Below are 5,847 nucleotides of genomic sequence, written 5' to 3'. Positions count from 1 at the left end.
GCAGACACGTTACCTTTCAAAATTGTAAAGTTATTATGGTCCCTCTCTCAACTCCAACCACAAGGTGGACCATAAAAATGGTTCCAGCCCACCAGATACGCTGTCAGCCATGTCCAAGACATAAAATCAGCCTTTGAGCTCTTCATAACACCACCAATCAAAAAGAATATGACTGAGATGACAAACTCATTTTGGCAGGAGTGTACTACTAAAAAGGCAAAGCAAAGTTCACTCACACTTTCTGCTCATGGTGTGCACAGTTGTGCAGACTGGACTGTAGGAAAAATAATATGCCGTTTTTATTCTGTCAGACTCACTTTGGTGACTATGTAACTTTGTTTTTTACTGTCTCACATCCATAATCACATAAATGACATTTACAGTAGCATACAGCAGTCCCTGACACAATGCTCAAATTTCCCTTTATTTAGCCGTTTCTTTTGTAAAGAAAGAACTGTTTTCGTTTCTGATGATGTTCTGTTGTAAAAGGAAAAGCCTTCAAAATGTTTGACATTGTGTTACGTGTGTTACCATCCTCGATAACAGGAACTATCTTTCTTTCCAAATGTTACAAATAACAAAAATCTGTACCTTTAAATAATATCCAGCCATTAAAACACCAAACAGATCTTTCTGTTCAATTTTAGGTCAATCAGAGAGATTTCATGGTGATTTGCATATTTTTCTATTGTCGTGTAATAAGTTTTCTGGATGGATAAGAAGGGGAGGGAGAGTGGTTATATTTTATTTAAAGGTCTATTTAGGTAGTCAACAAAGAAATATGAAGTACCTGACACATAAACCTGGTTAATACCTTTAATTATAATCTTTTTCTGGAGGTTTATATTGCTGTGGTCAAATAGATGTTGAGGAGGAGGGTTAAAGAGCTTCTGATGAGTCTTTCATTTAAAAGTGGTGGCTGACGATGACTTTAATAACTAATAACGATGATGATGCTGAAGGCCTGCTTGTGTGCTGGGTTTTAGTGTTTTATATATTTTTATATTTCATGTATTTTGCGTTCAGTGTTCCTCCAGTCTTTTTTCTTATTGCACTTAAAACACTTAACGTTGAAATGATCAAAAATGAGCCTTAAACAGAGTTGTGATCTCTACATGCAGTTACATCTGAATTTAAATAAAAGCCAAAGAGTATAGTTCCTCAATGTTTTTTATTCCCTTGGTTTTTCTGACTTAACAACTTTAATCATCGAAAATCCATCTCTGAAAACTAAAAGCAGCTCGACTTCTATATTGAGTTCAATCCAAGATGAGAGGAAATGATGGAGCAGCAGCTGACACTGAGCTGGGTTTAGAGAAAACTCCAGATTTAAAGAAATGTTGAAGATCCATCTTGTTTAGACACCAGAACACTTCCAATGTCCCCCCCTGAGCCCTAAGCCCTGAACCCTCACACACTTTACTGATGTCACTTTTCACCTTGACGGCGCTGAAACACGTTGCACACTTTGTATTTTATGCTTTTGCCTAATTTTTAAGTCCTGCAGGCTCTCAGTGGAGGAGAGGGAAATATCAATATATATTTGTAATTAATCAGTACACTATTGTTGGTCAAACAGCATCATTAAGCAAAAACTAAAATAAATGGTTGAATAAACGAAGTGTGTAATAAAGTGATTGCATTTGTGACTTCATGTGTTCTATGCTCCATCTTAAGCTAAGAAAACTCAGTAATTTTAACATCAGCGTAGGTGTTGATGCTTGTTTGTTTACGTTTTTTTTCTTCTCTTATAACACAATTTATTTTTTCTCTCGTTTCTGGGCTTCCCCTTATAACCCCCGTTTTTCACGTCATACCGCTATGAACTGTGGGCACTTCCCTCAGCCAAAGGCTTTAAACAGCAACTTTTATTGAGCACTAAGCACTTTCACTAGACTTTTGTTTTCAGAGGAACAGGTTGACTTGCAGAGGACTGAGTGCTGCCCTGATACACTCATGTACTTGTACTTGCAGTATGTCCTCCAGGCTGAGTACCCAGAAAGCATGAAGTGTACTTATGAGTTTCTTCAGAGAGTCGTGCTGCATGTGAACGGAGAGACACTGAAACCAGAGATACTGTCCTTTAAAAACAGGCTGTAAACTCTGAAAGCAGCTCAACAAACACAGATTTGTAGTAAAAAGGTCTGCATACTGGTTGAAACTGTTGGAAACTGTTTACAGCTCCAAGTGTTTTCTTGGTAAAAGAGCTTTGTGTGTTCTTAGTGTTGATAAAAGGTTGTACATTTTAAAAGCTCTCCATGAGAAAACCCTTGTTATATTGTGTGCTACATAGATGCTCCATGGAACCACAGTGTTCTGACACAAAGTGGAGACAATTTAAAGTTTTGTTAGTGTTGATAAAAACAAGCAGCAACAAACAGAAGGAGCCGCTGTTTACAGGTTTTTAGATTCAAAACTAAACTTTTCTTTAGTGTCACAGCCATATGTAGACGCTGAGCTGTTCCAGCCATGACTGTGTCCTTTACATCCCTCACTGATCTGTCATGAAGGCTGTCGCAGTCTGTGCAATAAAAAGACACTTTAGAACATTATAACCCAGCGCTACATGAAACCATGACAGGTTGCTGCTGGGAGTGAGTCCTACCTCCTGGATGATGTTGGATGTTTCAGGTCCACAGAAATCCTCTGAAATCAGGCGGATGTATTTTATGGATTAGCAGTGACAGCTGGAGGCTCCGGTTAGTCCTGAAGAAAAGAAGTCTGGACTTTCACAACTCTTTTGAGAACTTTTGCTCCAAGTCCAGCCTCATTTTTCTTCTGTTTCCAGAGTCTTTGTCCTCATCAAAACAAAGATGGCAGCTCCTTACTCAATGTGGAAGACATGAACCAAGATCAGAAAGTTATTTCTCTGTTAATGTTCCCGTCTGTTTCTTTCCACACACAGAAACATGTTTACTTGTTTGTTTTAATTTTAAAGGTAAAGTTTTCACTTCAAAAAGTCCTCACATTCACACGTTTTTGATTTTGTGTTCCTCCTATGCTGATGACTGATTCAGACTACTGTACATGAAGTATAATTCATCTGCAGTTGTTCACATTGTATGATGAAAACAGCCAGTTTAGGGGAGTATTTCCTAATTTCATTGACCTACTTGCACTAATGCAAATGTTTACTGAACAATGTGAGTTCATTGCTGCCTAAACAATGTCAGCACTGTGCTGTGTTATTGTCGCATTGAATGAAGACATGCAATAAAATATAGTGCACCAAAGCTTCGGCCTGTTCCATTATCCAACTTGTAAAATGGAAATTGAACAAGAAAGTGAAAACCGGAAACAGAGACCAAAATAAAATGTCCAAGTTTTTAACTGTCATTTTAAGGATAGTTAAACTCAATAAATAAACAAATAGTGTAGCCTAAATATTGAACATAATTCATACTTGTTGTATTTCTTCCACACATTATTACTTTAGAGTGCTGATTTATTTGTATAACTTATAAATCAATTTATTTATTTGAAAAAGGCTGCTTAGGCTAATCTGTTACTTTGGGTGAACGTTACAGGCTACTCTCAAACTTTTAATAGTGACTACTAAGGTTTAAGGAATAGGGCGGGGCAGGGTGATTGGAGCCAGTGGTAAAGTTGAGCCTCCCCTTGTTTCTAAGTAAAAAACCGTTCAAAGTGATTTTTTCATGTTCAGTGAGTCCTGATTCTTGTGTCTGAACAATTACAGACAGGCTTGAGAAAATCTTACGCATGTGTTAGTGCTTTAGGAAGTTACAATATGAGGCCATACTGTTAGCATGACGTTACAATTTTGTTAAAATGGCAGGTTGGGGTCTGGGAGAAATTCAGCCAGATATTTTACTTTGCATTCTAATGCATCACTGAAATGATGTGACATTATGCATTTCTGTCCAGAAACCATCATGTCATGCTTCTATAAATGGAAAACAGACAGGCTTCAACTCTTCTTGTGGATTTGAATCAACATGGAGACATAGCTGCAATGTTTCACTGATTAAATGTTGTTGAGTTTGCATCGTGAAATGACATTGATGTCCCGGACCCCCATGTGGCTCACACTTACCCCTCATTGGGGGCAACTTGAGCCAAGAGTCCACTTTTTTTTGGAAAGCCATATTTAGAAAACAGTTTATTTTATATCCAAATTGATTTTTCCCAGGGAAGCACCACATCCTGAAATATACGTACATATATTTTAGTCGGAGACGTTACTATCATTTCCTAATTTTAAAGACACCACAAGAAAAAACTGGCTCAAATTCAGTAATTTGCATAAATACAGAAACATTAGGTAGACTGGGTCGGCCCTTTCCTGACACCTCATGAAGTTTTGTAATCAGAAGGTCACTACATTGTGAGGTTATAAATTGATGTTTTAGATTTAATAGATGATTTTGCTCGGGTTCACTCGTGTACAAAGGGGTTAGGGCCGTGTTCTTCAGGGAGAAATGTCTGTGTTCCACTGACAACATGACTTCAGTCCTTCTTAAACCAACAACTGATGCATGTTACTGTGCACACTGCGGTAAAGTTTGTTGAATATCCAACTTAAAACTGACAATCACTCATGGATCCAGCTGCACTTTCAGTTTCACCCAGGCCCCGTTCACACTACGTTTTAAATACGATCTCCGTCATCAGTAGGGTTTTAGCGTTTTATCAGAGTTGATCTCAGTCTGTCCGGCGACCCGACCCCGGATAAGGAGATGAAGATGGATGGATCTCCATCTGTATTAAACGACTGAAATCGCACATCTAGTGGCCCTTCATGTACATTGTGCATGTGCGTGCCGGTGTAAACATGAAACAGATGGTCTATTCTGTAGTTACAGATGATTTGGCGAAAGAATAAAGAAATACAGACAAAGAATCAGACCAGGGGCCATTTTACAGAAAGTTCCTGTCTTAAGTCTTCAGATAGGAAGAGTCTAAGAAAGGATTTTCCCCTGTTTGGTAGGTTATTACAGCAAAGCAAATCCTAACTAACTTTAGGAATCCTATCTTATCTCTAAATAGTCTAGCCTAAACATACACTGAAAATGGAGCAGAAACATCAACTATCATTGAACTTCAAGTCAGATGACGTAGAGGTGTTTGTAACCTCTGTCGAGAAATCCAAATCCACATAACGCTTAACTGGCGAGATTCTTTTTGCACGGACCAATAACGAGCTTGGACTGTTACTGAATCTAACACGGGAGGACAAAGACACTGTGGCTGCGGAAACAGAGTCGCCGCAAAGTAAACTGCGACATGCACAGTGTAGGCTGTAAGTGTTATTTGCACGATACAAAACATTTTAATATAAATACCAAATTGAAAACTATCAGCAGCATCGTTTTTCTGCTTTGCATGACTTATGAGACCCAATCAGAGAGCCAAACGCGGGCGTCTCCGTTTTCGTCCATCTTCAAACTTCACGTTTTGTTCTGGACGGGAGGTGAAAATCAGCATAAGGTTCCGTTTTAATAGGAAAACGCAGTAGTGTGGACGGGGCCGCTGGCAGTATCAGTGAGGTCAGCTCACCTTAGGGGCCGTCAATAAATCACTATTGTTGTAATAGTGTTCTGGGAAAATTGTCATTTTTACATCACCAATCACTATTTATGTGAACGTATTAGAGCTAAAACAATTATTCCACAAGTTGATCAACAAAAAAATACCAATTATTTTAATAAGTCATTAATTGAAAAAGGCAAAAATATCAAATATTCTCTTGTTTCAACCTTCTAAAAGGACACAAGATGAATCCATCAATTAATAATAATAAATTATATTTACATAGCGCTTTTCTAAATACTCCGATGCTTGTTTTTGTAAGAAAGTAACTGGCAGATTATTCAATGATGACAAAAA

Source organism: Micropterus dolomieu, unplaced genomic scaffold (assembly GCF_021292245.1).
Source record: "Micropterus dolomieu isolate WLL.071019.BEF.003 ecotype Adirondacks unplaced genomic scaffold, ASM2129224v1 scaffold_200, whole genome shotgun sequence".
NCBI lineage: Eukaryota > Metazoa > Chordata > Actinopteri > Centrarchiformes > Centrarchidae > Micropterus > Micropterus dolomieu.
Note: the sequence above shows the minus strand (reverse complement) of the source record.